Genomic DNA, 19,424 nt, shown 5'->3' on the forward strand with positions numbered 1-19,424 from the left:
CATTTATTATACATTTATTAATTTTGATTATGCAGTCTTATTTTGGTATTTTGGAGGCAATTCATCTGTGTTTTTGGCTTTCTCTAAGCTTTTCTGTATGTACTGGAGAAGACCCAGCCCAGAGACTATTTCTTCAATGCCTAGTAGATAAAATGATCCTGGGGCTGCTCTGTAAGGCAGAGGACCTAACAGGAGGCTAATCTTGGACCTCAGTTTCCCAACTGCACAGTGGAAGAGTTTCATTAAACAGGGGGTTTCCACTCATGCTCTGTGGAGTCCTAAAGAGCCTCAGAGCACCTTGCCGGGGGTGAGGGTGATAAATGGCTACGGCCCCTTCGGTAATAGAAGTTCCACTTTATCTTAGGTTCTGAGATTCTACATAGGATTCTGTTTAAAGAAAGGGTTCCCAGAGGACATCATGCAGCGCTGATGGTATATGTATGTGTCTCTGAGCTCGGGGCCATTCTCAGATTTTTCATTTGGTAAAGGAGAAGAGAAGCTTATTGTGCTGTTTGATTTTTCTTCCCCAGACCTGAAAATAAATACACACACACACTCACACACACACACAATATAAGTAATTACATTACTTTGTTTTATTGTTTTACATTATTATTTTAGAGGGAGAAAAATTATAAAACAAGTATTCATAATTTCACTTTGCAGTAAAGGATAGCATTTTTAACAGTTTTAGTGTATCATTGTAGATTATCCTGTTTGCCTATAATTACTTTTTTTATTTTAATGAGACCACATTCATTCTAGCATACTTTATGTCCTGTAGTTTTTGGGGGTTTTTTTTTTTGGTTTCTTTTTTTTCTGATTTTCAACACTATATATTGTGGATATTTTTCCATGTCAGTAATCACATTAGTCTACTTCATCCTCTAGTACTTATGTAGTATTCCTCTGTATTAATGATTTGTGATTATACTAAGTCACAGTGAATATTCCCTGTTGCACAACATGGAATCTGTTCTAAAATATAACTAATTTTATTTATATATTGCTTCTGGCATACTCATTTTTTTCAGTAGTTTACTTTTAATTTACTGTTTTTGAGATTGTGATGTTGCTGTACCAGTTGCTTCCCTTTCCTCTGGTTTGATTACAGATCATGACCTAAGAAATATTATCCCAATCAAGCTACAGATGCACGTAATCCTTTTCTTTTAGACAGTAGCTCTAATTTAATGTCCCCTTTAATAGTTAGAAGTCTGTTCTTAAGAACAAAATCTTGGCAGCCAGAATTATCCTTGACATTTTTATTCCCGCATATTACTGCTGGTGAGAAAGGCAGTTGACTTGTTTTGACCCAAATGAGCTTAGTTCTAAGAGACTAGGAAGGTGGGTGACAGCAGCTTTTGGTGGTTTGACAGCCAGCTGCAGGATGTCTATTGTGGCCAGGACCAAGTGGCTGCTGATGAATGTATATGCTAAGTTACAAAATAGTCCTTTTCCCCTACTGTTACTTAAAATTTTATCAAAGATCACATTGAGAAACGGGTAGTGAGAAAAATATTTTTTGTTCTTATAGGTTGACCATTATCTTTTTTGTACAGTGCTCTATACTTTTTCAAATACTTATTCTAAATGGCTGCAACATTTGATAGTCATGGAAAAATTTTAGTGATTTTTTTAAAAATGGGAAATACAGTGTAAATGTTATTTAGGCAGGTTTTGTTTCTTTAAAAACTTAGGATAGCATATACCCCTCCCCCCTTTAAGTTTAGGGATATGTTGTACAGGTTCAAAAAATTCTAATATGGAAATGTTATTCCTAGTTTTAAATGAAGTCATTTTAATTTTATATTCAGCCACTTTCTTAATTTCATTTATTTCATTCTTGAAACATAATGCTTTTTAAATTTTTCTCTTCCTAATCTAGGATTTTAAGATGATTTTTCCTTCTTATTATGCCTATAACTTTGATGATATACTATCTTAAATTTAATTTTGTATGTAATTCAGGATACAGTTTATTTTAATGATTACTTACAAAGTAATTATGGGGATTTTAATTTTTGAATGGGTACTATTCAAAATTTAGATGTTGACACTTGAAGTATTAATGGGTAGTAACAGTTATGCCATTTAGAGAGGTTTGTTTTATCTGTTGTTATTTATATTACAAAATCTCTGGGTACTATTTATCTTCGTCTTAAAATGTATTTCATACATTCCAATTAACTTAGGAAGTACTAATTTCTCATTTATTCAGCAAATAATTTAAGTATTATTATGAGCCCTGAATGGTTCTAGGTGCTAGGAGTAAAGCAGTAAATAAAACAGAAAAGTGTTTGCCCTCATGAACTTTCTAGTGGGCTGAGAAAACAGATAAACAAAAAAATAAATAAATACTACATCAGATGATAATAAGTACTGTGGGGAAAATGTCAGCTTGAGATTATCCCCATACTGTTCAGGAGATTAATCCTCAAAAATACTACAGCGGCCGATGGAAACCTGGATCGGGTATATAATGGACTTTTGACTATTGATTATTGATTGATGTGTAATTTGAATGGATTTCCTTATTTTCTGCTCCCTTTCATAGTCCTTTCAGTTTCACAATTGTATTCATTTTAGTGTAGTTCTGTTTATTTTTGCTTCAAATAATACCTCTCATAGTGTTTTACAGTTAAAACATTTTCACGTTTCATTTTTTTAAGTGGCCATAGCATAGAATAGTTATAGCTGAACCATATGAAATTGCTGGTATTTGACTACTTTGGACCAGCAAAAAGCAATTTCATATTGTTCAGTCTATTATTTACTCTGCTATTCCTACTTTTAAAATTAAAATGTGGCCGTAGCTGGTGTGGCTCAGTGGATTGAGCACTGGCCTGAGAAGCAAAGTGTTGTGCCAGTTCAATACCCAGTTTAGGGCACATGCCTGGGTTGCAGGCCAGGTCCCCAGCAGGGAGGCGCATGAGATGCAACCACACATTAATGATTCCCTCTCTTCCTCCCTTCTCTTCTCTAAAAATAAATAAATAAATCTTTAAAAAATGAAAATGTGAATATATTTATAAACTGTAAAGCACTGTGCACATCATCAAGCTTTAAATTTTGTTTCTGAAGCCATGTTTGCCGGATTTCATCATGTGTCAATGAGGGTAATAATAATACTTCATAGAGTTGTGAGAATTACATGAAATTACATGTAAAAGTGTTTAGGACAGCACCCAGCACATAATAAGGGCTCACTAAGTGTTTGCTTTTACTAGCATTATCATTCTGTTTTGCAGATGGTGGAATAGAAACTCACAGATATTTTATAACTCTTTCCCCCCAAGGTTATGCAACTAGGCATATCTGATCCCAAGTCTGGCTTGTTTTCTGCTTATACTACAACTATTTCTTAGGAAAAGAAGGAAAGGAAAGAAGAAAAGGTTGTTTATATAGTAATGTACAGAGCACATTCTTTTTTTAAGATTAAAAAATATATATGTATTTTTAGAGAGGGGAAGGGAGGGAGAAAGAGGGAGAGAAACATTGATGTGTGAGAGAAAACTCAAATCAGAAAAATCTATTGGTTACTTCTTGCACGCCCCCAACCGGGGACCTGGCCTGCAACCGAGGCTGTTCTGATGGGGAATTGGACCAGTGACCCACTGAACCACACAGTCAGCAGAGCACCTTCTTGAATTGCTCCAACATAGTTATTTTAAGTAGTTAACCTTGTTTTTGTCGACTGTTTTGACATTAAAAAAGGAAAATGTTTAACAAATATATAAACTGAGATATAGGTAATTGTGACTTAGTGTATATTGTTACCTTAGAAAAGGTACTACTGGAACTTTCATAATTGTTGAGAATTAATGTACCTAAGTAATAAATATTGATCTGAACATTTCTAGTAATATAAACACAGTTTTTAATTATATTCAAAAAAGGAGCAAAAATAAATGTTAAAAAGCTGTTGAAAGTAGTTTTAAAAAAGCATGCAAAGCAGTTAAGAAAATAACACACTTAATCCATCAATTCACAACCTCCTGCTCAACATTTCTACATGGATTTCTAATAGGCATCTCATGTTCCTCTGACATTCATTCCCATTTCAGTAAATGACTGTTACATTCCTCAAGTTGCTCAAACCAAAAACCTTGGAGTCATTCCTGACTCCTCTTTCAGTGTACCCTGCATCCAAATCATCCGGAATTCCTGGCAGCTCTATCTTCAACACATGCAAAATCTGCAGTCACTTCTCACTATCTCCACTTCTGCTACTCTGGTCCAAGCCCTGCTCATCTTTAAATGGCCATATAATTGGTTTTCCTGCTTCCACCCTTTTTCTCCCTTCAGTCTGCTTTCACATAATCAGGCCAAGTGATTTGACTTTGGATAGTGGGCACGCAATGCCATATACAAATTATGTATCATAGGAGTCTTCACTTGAAACCTATGTAATCTTATTAACCAGTGTCACCCCAATAAATGTAATTGAAAAAATTAGCCCTGGCTGGTGTGGCTTAGTGGATTGAGCACCAGCCTGCTAACCAAAAGATCACTGGTTTGATTCCCAGTCAGGGTACATGCATAGGCTGCAGGTCAGGTCCCCAGTTGGGGGCTTGTGAGAGGAAACCAATCAATGTTTCTCTCCCTCTTTTTCTCCCTTCTTTCTCCTCTCTCTAAAAATAAAATAAAATCTTAAAAAAAAAAATACAAGTGGGCCTAGGAGTCTCATCTTAAAGCTGCATGCACGTAGAAATCATTGTTTTGTTGGGATGGTTTATTTGAGGTTGTTTGAGAAATTGTCATGAGTTAGTTCCTTATGGAGATTTGCACAGGGGTGGTTTATTGTGGAGCAGTCTCAGAAACACTTGTAAGGGAGTAAGATGAGCTGCAGGGGGAGAAGATGAACTGCGGTGCAATTGCAGCAGAAGCCTCAGCCCATTCCACAGTTTTTGGAAGCTGGAATGGCCCCTTAGATTTGACCTGGAGCTGGGCCTTTGTGTCCCACACTTCTCCCCATCCTTTTCCTCCCTCATTAACTACTCATAGGAAATATGCTGGCCCCAGCAATGAGATGTAACCTTGAGCAGCCAAAAGAATTGCCTGGAGAAGGAATCAGCTGTGAACCCTCAGCAGCTAACACTTCTGGCCCAGGGGAAATAAGGATCTTAGTGCTTCAGGTCTGAAGAATGCACCACAGCATTCGCTATAGGGGTGGACAACAGAGATTGTGGGGGTGCAAAGGAGGTCCCCTTTCCTCAATCCCAAATTATCCTTTGTTATACCAGTGCCCTCATTCTCTGTAGATCTGAGCTCAAACAACTTGTCATTCATTCCTTGGCCAACTCCCCTGCCCCCAGCCTCCCTATCTTCCTTCATCCCAAAATATTGTGTATATATTTGCTTATTATGTATCTCCCTCTGGTAGAATGTATAAAATCAAGAAGGCAGGGACTTTTTTTTTCTTGTTCACTGCTGTCTCCTCTGTATCAATTCTTGACACACAGTAGGTGATTACGATGCACATGTTGAATAAATGAATGTATTGAATCTTTTGGAAAGGCATTGTCTTAGCTCTTTTTTTCACTGCATTTAATATTAGTGATTTCTCCCTTCGTTTTGCTACCATGATGTTACTGTCTCGTGATTCTCATTTACTCTTCTAACTTCCTCTCACTCTTTTTCATGTGTTTTTACGCCTCCATTATATACCTCTTTGAATATTCCCCAAGTTTCCTTCTTTTATTATCCTACTTTACATATTATTCCTGGTCAATTTTATTATTCACGCTCTTGATTTCATTATCATCCCCTTCTTGATGAAGCTCAAATTTACACCTGCACCACAGCTCCAGCTCTCTGGTGTGCTCAGACAGCTAGCGTGAATGTTGTCCCCCACTGCCTTTCCCTGCCAGTCTGCTCTTATATTGCTCTGTACTTTGGTTAATGAGCCACTCACTAACACAAGCCAGAAACATGGAAGTCATCTTGGAGTTCCCTTTCCCTTGCTGTTCACATCCAGTTGTTAACTAAGTCCTTTCCATTTTTACCACCTAAATAGCTTACGTATGATTTTTCGATCCTCTGTGTCTTAATGGAGGCCACCATTGGTGCTCCCTCACGGACCATTGAATTAGTTACCTGACTGGGTTGACTTAGCCCTTCCCAAGCCATTGTCACACAACTGGAATATTTGCAGAATGTAACTCATCACCTTTAGCAGTGCTTCCATCCTGTAGTGTAGAACCCGATGGGTGACCAGTTGTTACAGAGGGCTTTTGTGACCTAGTGGTTATCTGTGGGCTGAATAGATAATACTGTCTCTCAAAAGTATTGCTTACTAGTTTAAAAAACAAAAACAAAAACAAACATCCTAATTTATATACCATTTTCATTAAGTTTTTGTGAATAAATGCAACAATCATGGAACAGAGGTTTCCTTTTTGTTTGCTTGTTTTGGTCATTATAAAGGAATCTTCATAATAGGTATCACTCAACTAGAAGATAAAATAACCTTACAGAACAGTAATACCCCACCATCTGGCCTCCTCCAAGAGGAACCTCTGTTGCTCTCCATGCTTGATAATGCTCCATATGCCACAGTTTCCCCTGTTCCTAATACTCCCACTACATCCCCCTCCTCGCCCCCAGCAAGCCCTCTCAAATAGCTGCTGCATAAAATTTCCTGATCAGAATAAAATACAAAACAAACTCCTTTCCAAGACCTACATAGGCCTTACATGATTTTCCAATGTTGTCTCCTTCCACCCTCCTCCTGTTTACCAGGCTCTTCCCATGGCTGCCTTCTTACCCATTCAGATCCCAAATCAAATGTGTCTCATTAGAGACCATACCATTCCCCACCCCCCACCGGCCACCGTTTTCTTATTACATGGCCTTATTTTATCTTCCACATAGCACACGTCTCTTCCTGAAATGTCTTTGTTATGGCTTCCTCCACCAGAATATAAATTCTTTAAAGCTAAAGACTCTTCCTTATTGCTCATCACTGTGCCTAGAACCTGGTCCTCAGTAAACCTTTGTTGACTGATTGAATTACTTACCTTCTCTTTTGAGCCCCATTTTCCCTATAATGATCTTCTTTAGCACTTAGACATTGCATTGCAGAGTCTTTGTTGCTATTAGAGTTTGGAGCCTGTGGCGCTGGACCACGTAAACTTTGTAAATGAGCGAGGCAGCCCAAGAGGGGACACCCTAAAGGGAACTTGCCCATCAGTAGGAGCTTGTTCTGCTCCCCTTAGCCAGTCAGTTGTCAGTTTGAAATGATAATAATGATCAGCATTTATTGGAGGGATACTCTGCTGAGTGTTTTGCTTAATATTTCATTTCATCCTCACATCAGCACTGTGACAAATATATTAATACATTATCACCAGTTTATAGATGGGAAATTGAGACACATAGATTAAGTAACATGAAACTAGCAAAATGGCAGAACTGGCTCTTGAGCCCAAGCTTTTAGCATAGCACTGCTTCCTGCTGTTCCCAGATCTGACTTTTCAAGAAAAGTGAGAAATCTGGAACGTTTATGCTGAATGTTGGTAATTCGCATTTAAAAACTAAACACAAAAAAAACAGTACAGACCAAACAAACAGGGTATAAGGGGGCTGCTTCAGTTTACATGGTTTTTGTCTAACCAGACCTGGAGCTGCTTTTAGTTCTACCATTAAGACTCCAGCTTTCCAATGCTGGATGGATGATTGCATAAGCAAACGCAGCTAATCATTTTCTCTTCTGCCTGACTTTCTTCCTCTGCAATAAATCAAGTAATGCGTTCTGTTTCCGTAGCATGTTACTACATTATCAAGTGCTTTCATATACTTTGTTTGACTTTATAAAAGCCTCAACCAATACTGCTGCCACCTCACTCTATGTGTATGTTCCTTAGTCTTAGTTTCGCAGTGGATCAGAGGGAGTAAAACACAGGAAGTAAACCACAAAATGATGAATGTTAGGCTCACTTCTCATCTGTATTAATTCTGCTCATGCCACTGATCTGCCTATGTTCAGCTCCATGTATGAGAAAGCCTGCTTTTAAACATTCAGAATTATTTTAAAGTAATAAGGTAATAAATACATTACTATCAATTATGCAAAATTTATGGAAAATACAGTATTGTAGACTTTGAGCCAAGATGGTGGCATGGTAAACACGGCTCTCCATCTCACAACTACATCAGAATTGCAACTAAAATATAGAATAATCATCACTCAGAACCATCAGACTTCAAGTCGAATGGAAGTCTGACAACTACATAATTAAAGAAACCACATTCATCCAGACTAATTGGAGGGGTGCAGATGTGGAACGGGCTGGTCCCATACCCACATGTGGTGGGTAACAATTCGGGAAGGATATCTTGGGAGCAAGGAGTCCTAGCCCACACCAGGTCCCCCGGCCCAGGGTTCCAGTGCCAGGAAAATAAGTCCCCTTAAATTCTGGCTGCAAAAACCAGCAGGGACTAGTCAGTGGAAGAAACTCCTAAGCAGTTCCCCTTAAAAAACCCACACACGGGCTTACTCAGATGCACTCCCTCTGAACTCCAGAACCACCGGGTAGCAGCTTGAAAGGCACCAGTGGCATTCAGGGAGGAACTAAAGTATCTGCCATTAAGGTAGGAGCTGGGGGACAGCTTTCTCTCAGACAGAAAGGCAGGCAGAGGCCATTGTCCTCTGAGCCCTCCCCACCAACAGAGCCACAGGGCCAGATACTTTGTCGTATCTGATACCCCCGTCAACCTGGCTAACACTGTTTGCCCTGCCCTAAAGTTCCCCCAAGCCTCTGTCCCACCCAATTTAGGGGCCTATCCAAATCAGTTAAGTGTGACTTTTCCACATGAATGGCTGGTCTTGGTTATGCTTCACAACCCCTAAATCCTATCAAACAAGCAACAGCTAAGTGGCCCCAGGCCTGGTACTAGCAGCAGCCAGCCTAGATTCACAGCTTGGCTTCACCTGGGAATCTCCAAGCCCAGCAGAAGAAGCAACTATCTCAGATTGCTTTATAGCTCAGGCAAGGTGCCTTGGACGCACAGGTAGAGGCTGAACTTGGCTGGCACCACCTGGGAAACCTCAGGGCCAATGCACCCAGAGGACAGCTACAGACCACGTTGGAGCACCACAACCCTTCCCCTGCACAGCTGATCCTCCACGGAGGTCAGAGGTTGGTGGTCAGTGGTCACATCAGTCCTTGCAGCTGACTGGCCTGGGTAAATCCCTCCCATTGATCTGCCAATAACCACCAAGGCTCAACTGCAAGATGAGGGTATACTCAGCCCACACAAAGGGTGTACCGTGAATATCCAGCTTGGGTGATAGGGGAGGCTGTGCCACTGGACCCTATAGGACACCTACTACATTAGGCCATGCTACCAAGACAGGGAGTCAAAGCAGCTCCACCTAATACATAGAAACAAACACAGGGAGGCTGCCAAAATGAGGAGACAAAGAAACATGACCCAAATGCCAGAAAAAGAACTAAGAAAAATGGAGATAAGCAATCTATCAGATGCAGAGTTCATAACACTGGTTCTTAGGATGCTTAAGAAACTTAGGACCTCAACAGCATAAAAAAGATCCAGTCAAAAATGAGGGATACACTACTTGAAATAAAGAACAATTGGGATGTCCAACCTGTGGCCCATGGGCTGCACATGGCTTAGGATGGCTATGAATGTGGTCCAACATGGAATCGTAAATTTACTTAAAACATTATGAGATTTTTTTGTGATTACATGTTTCAGAGTGTTTAATGTGTGGCCCAAGACAACTCTTCTTCCAGTGTGGCCCAGAGATGCCAAAAGGTTGGACATCCCTGACTCAGGGAAACAACAGGAGAGTGGATGAAGCCAAGAATCAAATCAATGATTTGGAACAAAAGGACGCAAAAAACAATCAGAACAACAACCACCACCACAACAAAGAATTTAAAAAATGAGAGTAGTATAAGCAGCCTCTGGGACAAATTCAAGAGGCCCAACATTCACATCATGGGGTGCCAGAAGGAGAAGAGAAAGAGCAAGAAATTGGAAATCTATTTGAAAAAATAATGAAAGAAAACTTCCCTAATTTGGTAAGGAAATAGACATGCAAGTCCAGGAAGCACAGAGTCCCACACAAAATGGATGCAAAGAGGCCCAGTCCAAGACACATCATAATTAAAATGCCAAAAATTAGAGATAAAGAGAATCTTAAAAAGCAGGAGAGAAGAGCAGATAATTACCTACAAAGGAGTTCCCATAATACTGAGAGCTGATTTCTCAAAAGAAACTTTGTAGGCCAGAAGGGATTGGCCAGCAATATTCAAAATCATGAAAAGCAGGGACCTGCAGCCAGGATTGCTTTACACAACAAAACTACCATTTAGAATTAAAAGGCAGATACAGAGCTTCCCAGACCAAAAAGAAAAAAAAAAAAAAAAAAAAAAAACCTGAAGGAGTTCATCATCACCAAACCATTATAGGAAATGTTAAAGGGACTTATTTAAGAAAAAGATGTAAACTGAATAAAATGGAAATAAATACATATCAATCAACAATTGAATCTAAAAATCAAACTAAGCAAACAAGAAGAACAGAGACAGAATCATGGATACGGAGAGCATTTCGACGGTTGCCAGATGGGAAGAGGGTGTTGGAGGAAAGGGTGAAGAGGTGAGTGGATTAAGAAGTACAAATAGGTAGTTACAGAATAGCCATGGGGATGTAAAGTACAATATAGGAAATGGAATAGCCAAAGAATTTACATGCATGACCCGTGGACATGAACAGTGGTGTGGGGATTGCCTGAGGGAATGTGAGGTGCTGAGTGGAGGGGAGCAAAGGGGGAAAAATCAGGACATCTTTAATACCATAATCAGGAAAATATAATTAAAAAAAGAAAATACAGTACAGCAGATACTGGGTTTTTGGTTATTAGGTCTTGACTTTTCTGCATAAACTTGATTTCCAGTAAGTAGTCTGGCCTCCATTTTTACATGTTTTTTATTTCCTTATTTCTAAATTTATATAAACAATAATTAATGTAAATAATTTATACATAATACTAGGGACTTTCATATTTAAAATTCAATTTTACAATAATTTTATAAAATAGTATAATTTCAAAAGTAAAAGTTGTGTGCACAATTCTCCATTTTCCTCAAAAGTCAATTCCGGGTCCTTTAAAAAAAATATTTGTTCCCTTTCCATCGACTTAAAGTAGGAGTGGGTAATTAGCTAAACCATTTAATATGGGTGAAGAAAAACATGAAATCAGTTGACTGCCCTGGTGCTCACAGAAGACTAGCTTTGGGAACTTCATGACTTGCACTTGCTCCTGTAGCTAGGAAGCATGCTGTCAGTACCCTTACTGTGTAGGAACCAGTCCTTGAAGTAGCTTTGTCCTCTAAAGCCATGATGGTGGGGGAAACAGATGTTTAAGAAGGACTGGGATGGGTGACAGCAGGTGCAATTTGAAAAATCACTTAAATTCAACATGCATATTATTTTATAATCTTAGTTCACTGGACCCCCAGTAAGACCCACATTTTGGCTTAAAGACACGCACATGAGCCCTAGCTGGTGTGGCTTAATTGGTTGGGTGTCATTCCCGCAAAGCTAAAGGTCTCTGGTTCGATTCCCGGACAGGGCACATGCCTGGGTTGTGGGTTTGATCTCAGCTGGGATGTGTATAAGAGGCAATTGATCAATGTTTCTCTCTCACATCAATGTTTCTCTCCCTCCCTCTTAAAAAAAAAAAAAAGATAAGCACATGATAATATAGGATAAGTATTAAGGAACCTAAGCCAATAATGGTTAGGACAAAGAATAGGTGCATCTCTTTTGGAGAAGACGGAGCAGGCAGGAAATGTGGGTTCAAGTTTTGGTTTTGCCACCGGATAGAGATGTGACTTCGGTTAACTCGCTTAGCCTTTCTGAGTCTCAACTTAATCTGTGAAATTAGAAAATCAGACTAGATAGTCTCCAAAGTCTTAAGTATTTTAAATTTGCCTCTTGTTAAAGTAAAGCTCTGTGGGCAGTTGAGTCTGACTAGTAATCAGGGTGAGAGGATATATTAATAGTTAGGGAAGCCAAAGTGAATAGTAACAGATTTTTCAGGCAGCTTTCATCTGGGTATTACTTGTGCTTCCTAACAAATAGCAGAAGAAAGGAGCTTTTGATGAAAAAAACTTGTCTTCTGCCTCATCTCTTTCTCCCTCATCTCCAGTTTTATGGTCCAGAGACAGATGACCTTTAAAAACTATTTTACTATTTGTTTTTAGCTTCTCGTGGAGTTACTGCCATAAGACTTAATAATATATGTAAACTTCTGTTCCTTATTTATCAACTTTAGATAATACCTAAATTTTTTGACATTAAAAATAAGAATTTATATTTTTACCCTCTCCTCTCCATCTCCCTTTATTTGATATTTATATTATTTTAATAGTCTTTTATTAATTTTCTTTATAATTTTAAATGATAAACTCATATTTTTTTGGAGGGGGAATTTTTATAAGTGTTTATTTGAGCTAAAGTGAGGATGGTTCCAGGAAGCTAGATCTCAAATGCTCCTAAACTTTTATTTTTGATCTGTCAACTGTCAGTAGAATTTCAACTTGCAATTTTATAAAATGGGGTTATAAGTGCTGTACTTTCCTATTTCTATATTCCACTTTCTAGGAGCTATACTTTTACATCGTTGAGGTTAAGATTTTCATTCAGTTCTCTATCCACCACCAAGTATTATGTACTTATCTTTATGTTTAGATTGCCGTCTTTACTGAAATTACCCTTCAGTGTCTGCCATAATAGCATGTCCAGAGTCCTAACTGTAGGATTACTGAAAGTTTTATGTCCTTGTAATGCTAAGGAAGTAATTCGGTGGGTATGTGTTACCTTAGTAAACCATTCATTTACTCATTTAGGCAACAGGTATTTGTTGAATATCACAATTGTTACTGCAGTGCTGTTTATAATAGTGAAAAATTGAAAACAACCTAAATGACTTTTGGGAATTAGTAAAATAAGTACTGTATATTTTTACAGGGAATGCTTGGTAAACATTTAAACAATGATGTAAAAATATTAACATGAACATTTAAATTCTTTATTACATTAAAATATTTATAAAGTAGAATGTACACTGTAGCCTCACTTTGGATTTTTTTAAAAAAAGAACAACATAAGAAACTTGAGGGGGAGAAGGGGAGACTAGAGGATCATTGTATACATGAAATTGTTAACTTTGTAATGTGGCCATCCTGGGTGGTTATTTCATTTCTATTTTGTTTTTTTCTTACCCGTATTTTCTCAATTACCCAAAAAGAGCAGATGTCACTTCTATAATAATAAAAATTTTTAATTATTTCTTTATTTATTTTTAGAGAGAGGAGAAGGTAGGGAAAAACATCGATGTGCAGTGTGCTACATCAATTGGTTTTCTCTTGCATGCCCCCAACTGAGGACCTTGCCCAAAACTGAGGCATGTGCCCTGACTGGGAATTTGGCTACCCTTCAGTTCGCAGGCCAGCACTGAATCCACCGAGCCATACCAGCCAGGGCTAGAATAATAAAAATTTTAAACTAAAGACAAAAAAGTGGAGTTGCCAGTCAGGTTTTCTTGGAATACTAGTGCTAAAATATCTGGGAGTACATGATAAGAATTCAGTAAATATTTGTGGAATGAGAGAATGATTGAATCACAGAGATTCATAGATTTGTAGTATTGGCATTTATACATTCACAATTTTATCCAGAGACAAGTTCAGTTATCTCAAAAGAAAAATCTTACATTGAACTGTCTGCCAGAATCAAAGAAACAGCTTTAACTGAATGTTGGTTGTGTAATGACAGAGCCAGCAGGATTGAGGCCCATCCTGGAAGCAGGCAGGCAACAATGCTATATTTCACAGTAGGCAGATCTGAATAAAAGTGTCCTTTGTGCTTGTCTGAGACTGAGGGGTGGGACTTGTGGCAATTTATGTTATTTCTCCTTAATGGAAGTTGAAGCAGCCTCTAATCCTGCTATCACATGACAACTACTTATTTGATTTTTGGTAATTTGGGGAGCAGCTGTGGACAAATGATTTTTCTGCAAAAAGAGCCAGCTGCATTCTGACCCATTTGCAAATAAATGCCTGGGCATACTAAACTTCCTATCCATCATGTTTTAATCTATGGATAACTTCAGCAACTTACCTGCTTTTTATTGATATTTGTGGCTGTTAACAAGCATCTGCATTTTTGAGAATGCATTTTCTAATCCTTTTTATCATTGTCATTAACATTAATTAGGCAGCTTCTCCATTCACAGTACTGTGCCAGACAACAGCTTGTAAGTTGTAAGGTGTTGTACAATGTGGATAGACTACTTTCCTCTTTAACAGGTGGGTCGACATCAGCTTCATTGTTAGCAGGTTAGATTGCAGTGTAAAGAGTTTGGTGTGGAGGCAGCCATGGGCTGTGTTCCTTTGGTCCCCAGACTTTTGAGTCTGCTGTCTGGATGTTCATCGATGCCCCCTTACTATGCTATGTGCTTTTATAAGCTGTCGCCTCTGCCTGCAGTGCCCTTTTATTGTGGCTCCTGGCTGAAGGCTTGTCTCTTCACGGTATCTACTCCATGTCCTTGCAGTCTTTTATTCTCAGGGCTCCCTTAGCCCTTGGTGATTATCACTAGAATTTTTTTTTTTAAATGGCAAACGCTTTCTTACTTTATTAGTTTGCACTTTTTAAAAAAAAAAAACTCATATAACCCAGGGAATTAAGAAACACAATCAGAATTGCGTAGGTCGGGTGTTCCATAATGAGTAAAAGAAAGGTTTCCTTTTGATTCTGAACACCTGTAGCGCAAGGGCGAGACCATAATAGTCCTATCTTTGCAGAGCTGAATCATCACACGGGACAGATTGATCTGAATTATGGTATGAATCTACTCTGTTAGAGATTTCTTTAACAGTGATATATAGTGGTCTGTGATTAGAAGCAAGTCATTTCAAAACTTAAAAATAAAATGTAGAACTGCACTATTCAGTGTGGGAGCTACAGCCATATGTGGCTATTTAAATTAAAATAAAATAAAACTAAATAAAATTACATTTTTGATTCCTTTAGTCACAGTTGTCACATTTCATGTGGTCAGTAGCCACATGAAGTCATTGCTTATTGTTTTGGATAGTGTAAATTTAGAGCATTTCCATAATCAAAGAAATTTCTATTTGTCAGTGCTGATCTAGAATCTAAAGAAGAGTTGATGTATTTTAAAGCATTTGGTGAAGTAGATTCACCTATTTTCAATGGAAGGATGTTTGTTCCAGTTGAATTTTAAGCAACCTGAAATCCCCTGTACTTTCTTTATATTTTTCTTTGGTTGTGGCACCCTCTAGTGTTTTATTTATGGTATAGCTGTGCAATCATGAAATACCTGTTTATGATTTGAGTTAAAAAACATTAAAATATTTTGGAAAATTTTGTGGGTATATGCATTTTTCTAAGGAGGAGATCTGTAGCTTTTATACATCCTCAAAAGTGTTCATAATTTGAAAAAGGTCAAGAATTACTCTTTGGTAGAGATCTATATGTGGTCAAAACTGGTTTTAATCTGTAAGCATTTTTTCTCCCAGTGTAAAAATAAATCATGTAACTTTTCTTTGGGCATTTCTGTGCTTTACCCATCATTTTATGTGGAATAATAACAACCACAGGTTACACTTAATCTGACATTCATTATATACCGTGTTTTCTTTGACCCTCACAATAATTCTTAGGTCGGTTCTGTTACTTGAGAGGTGATAAAACAAAGGCATAGTAGTGAAGTGAAACTTGTCTAAGGTGCTAGTGAGTGGCAGGGCAAAGCTGTGGGCCCAGTACTCTGGTTCCCTGCTGCAGAAGTGAGGCTAAGCCTTTAAGCAGGTATGAGGTGGGATGAAGATGAGACTTTGCATACCCTTGTACACTTTGGGTCCAGTTACAGAATAAGAAGAAATAATAACTTTAAATTGCTACAGGCTGCACTGAAAATGAGAGTTAATACCCACTATTGATTTTCAGTAGGTAGGCATACATCTCATAGTCTGCCAAGAACTTAGAATGATAGGTGAAGGTCAAAGCTGCAATTGCTACCACATATTCTTTAGTTTGACCAAACACCTAACTTAATCTGTTCATTGAAAAATATGATAAATATTTTTGTGGCTCCTTGTTATTGTTATTTCTGTAAAAAGACATTGTATTAGTGTGATGTCTTTTTTGACGTTTGCTGAAATGTTAAGACTCAGTAAGTACTTTACTTAAAGAATAGGTAAAATAGACTCAAAGAGATAAAAGTTTGTGTTTATGGCTCCTACTTTCCTTTCTGTCTGTACCCCGTTCTCAGTTCTAAGTGTCCTATTTCTTTCATGAGTCATTTTATTCTAACTTAGCCTCGTTTTAATGATTCATCAAACTCAGGATTTTGAATTCAACTTCTATCAGAGTGCAGAAACAAACCCTAGTGATGGTCTTATAAAAATGTCCTTAGAATCACTTTATTGACAGTATAAAATGTTAATATTTTTTATGGTGTTGACTTATACAAGTTGATATAAAATTTAGCTGCTTACCAGCGTCCTATGAGTAATTTCTGAGGAGGGTACAGTTTTTTCTTCCCTTTGTATCAGTCAAAGCCTAGTATGTATTTCAGAGAATTTACTTCTGGGAATTGGTTAAAAACAGTGTTGAAGACTGAAAAGAACAAAAAGTAGACACTGAGGTAATCTGGATGTTAGTAACTTCAGGAAGCAGCCACCACCCTTAGGGCCGGAAGAACAGAAGAGGAGAACCTAGGAGCTCAGAGGGGGCCCACACACAAGGTGGGAATCTGACCTCTGCGCAGGGAGCCTCGCTGCTGGTGTTCAGCTGCCAGGGGAGAGGGCCACAGCTGGAGTCAGGGAGATGAAGCTGTCCTCTGTTGCTGGAACAACACTGATAGGAATGAAAACAGCAAGGAAATTTTCTTCTCCCTTCCTGTTCCCATCTCACATTGCTGCCTCCCATGGGTAAAATGTAACTGGAAGCTGGCAGGCAAGTTGGGTAAACAAGGCTGGCCGGCCAAGGCCAGAGCTGGGTGTAGAGCAGTTCAGATCAAGTATAGAAATAGACAAGAGATGAGTAGCCAGCACAACCTTATAGGGTAATAACAAACTACTATTGCCTGGATTTAGCTTTAGTAATTAAAATGTGCAACTAATTACCCCCAACCATTCATTAAAGAGCAAATTATGATAGCTACTATACATAGAGACTTTACGGACCCAAGCCCTGCCTTCAGTGAACTTACAATATTGTTTTCACAAAACACCCACTCATCCTTAAGTTGTGTGGTAAAGCATGTTTTCCTAATATTACGTAACAGCATCAATATTAACTGGATTCTTGGGCTGCTATTAATATTAATGAGCATTTACAAATTTTATCAACAAATTGGAATGAAAAATACATGATTGCAGCCATACAAAATTTTGTTACTTTCAGATGATCCAAATTAGTAGGTTAGTCTTACTGAAGGCAAAACTTTTTTTTTAACCAATTCTCTCTTGAGGGGCGCGATGATATGTTTATTTATTTTTTATTACAGTTTACATTAAATATTATTTTATATTAGTTTCAGGTATATAGCACATTCATATGTTAAAAGATCAAATAAAAGGATAAAAGATCAAATAGAAGGACTTTTGCCACATTCTTCCACTATCCCATCCCACTTTTTTAGAAGACAGTTACTTTACCTGTTTTTATTTATAGTTAATTTTGTTTATAGTGTTATCAAACAATAATTCCTACATAACTCTAAGTAATAGGTCTATACCACTTTTTCTTGGTTTACCAAACTTAGGCATTTAAAAAAAAAGATTTTATTTATTTATTTTTAGAGAGAGGGTAAATGAAGGAGAAATAGAAGGAAAGAAACATCGATGTGAGAGAGAAACATGGATTGGTAACCTCTTGAACCTGACCAGGAATCAAACCAGCAACCCTTTGCTTTGCTGGAGGATGCCCAACCAACTGAGCCACACCAATCAGGGCTCCCCTCTGTTTTTGATAGTTACATTGTAATACCAAATTCTTCCATCTTTTGATAGCATCTTCTGGCTCCCTCACTGTGTAGATAGGATATTAGTGCTCCTAGCTATTTGTCCACCTCTCTGCTTCTCTGCCACCTCTTCATTTCAGCCCTACCTTTGCTTTTACATTGTCACGGTTCATATAACCTTCACGTTCTGTTTTGTATTCTATATGATTTTCTCTATTTTTATTTGTAGTTGGAGTCTGAAAATGGAAAAGAATAAACTGCATACATGCCTATGGCTTTTTTTTTTTTTTTTTTAATTTTTATTGTTTGCTTTGTGGAGCCCAGTGGTATGGGATCAGGATTTTTTTTTTTTCCCTCTGCAAGGCCAATATTGCCGTTGGGCTATTTGAAAGAGACTATTTCTAGGATGGTCAAATGGGTTATTATTTTAAGTACTATTCATTACTCAGAATTTAAGCCACATTTCACTTTGCTTGTTTTCATTTTGACTTTCTTGTGCAATTTTTTATTTCTATTTTTCTTCCTTTGGTGAGATTTTGATCCATTACTCTATGTCCCCCAAGAACCACATCCTCCTATCTTTGACCTTTTTTGGAAAAGTCTGTTCTGCTGAGTAAAATTTCTGTCCTAGTTACAAAGTTTTGATTCTGGACATGTCTAGGAATGTAAGTTGAGCCTCTTGGTTTTTCTGTTCTAGTTTGGACCTTAGGTACAGTCTTGCTTTGAGACTCTCTCTTAGGCAGTTCTTGAAGCTTTTTTTTTTAATATGATAATATTATTGATTAGACTAATGCTTTCTTTTACTTTAGTTATACTTTGATTAGATTTCCTGGCCTGCTGTCTCCTACTTTGATTTTTAAAATACTCTCTACACTTAATCTCATCTATTATGTTTGGGTTAGACTAAATTTAACTTTTATTCTTGGACATTTCATCCAAATTCCAGTAGCTCCCCAGGTGTTACAGACTACATCTACCAGGGTACTGAGACAAAAAACTTGGATTTTACTGGGCTCTCTTCTGTTTACTTTCAGTCCCACCCTTACTGGCCTGGAATTGCAAAAGCGGAGACTCCTGCACCACAGTGCACCCCTCTTTATATACTAAAGAAGAAACTTTAGATAAAACACACGCTACGTTATTGTGTTCTTTGTTTTTTGTTTTTTTATAGAGTGTTGACTGATCTGAACATTTCTGACTCCAGGTGATAGACAGATATGCCTTTTTAATCTCGTGTGGTGTTTAGAGTTACAGATCATTATATGTTGCTAGTGCTTTCATCTTGCTTTTCACATCTGTTCAGAGGAATCACTGTCAGATCTGTGCTCTCCATTTCGTGCACCGTGATGAAATGATGCTAGAGACGTTGGTTATCTGTAGTTTCCTGGTTTATGTC

General features: G+C 37.9%; 1 protein-coding gene across 6 annotated transcripts in view; it reads left to right on the forward strand.

The window, feature by feature from the left end:
* NRF1 (nuclear respiratory factor 1) overlaps positions 1 to 19,424 on the forward strand; it is a 120,565-nt gene that overhangs the window by 15,101 nt on the left and 86,040 nt on the right. Inside the window, exon 1 of one of the 6 annotated variants that reach the window (XM_054564317.1) lies at positions 14,296 to 14,348. The exons of the other annotated variants lie outside the window; for them this stretch is intronic. The gene's annotated coding sequence lies outside the window, so the exon portion shown is untranslated. Of the gene's footprint in view, positions 1 to 14,295; positions 14,349 to 19,424 lie in introns of those variants that run through there. 6 annotated transcript variants of the gene reach the window in all.

Source organism: Pteronotus mesoamericanus, unplaced genomic scaffold, assembly GCF_021234165.1.
Source record: "Pteronotus mesoamericanus isolate MK-2021 breed Mesoamerican mustached bat unplaced genomic scaffold, CSHL_Meso_final scaffold_85, whole genome shotgun sequence".
Classification (NCBI taxonomy): Eukaryota; Metazoa; Chordata; class Mammalia; order Chiroptera; family Mormoopidae; genus Pteronotus; species Pteronotus mesoamericanus.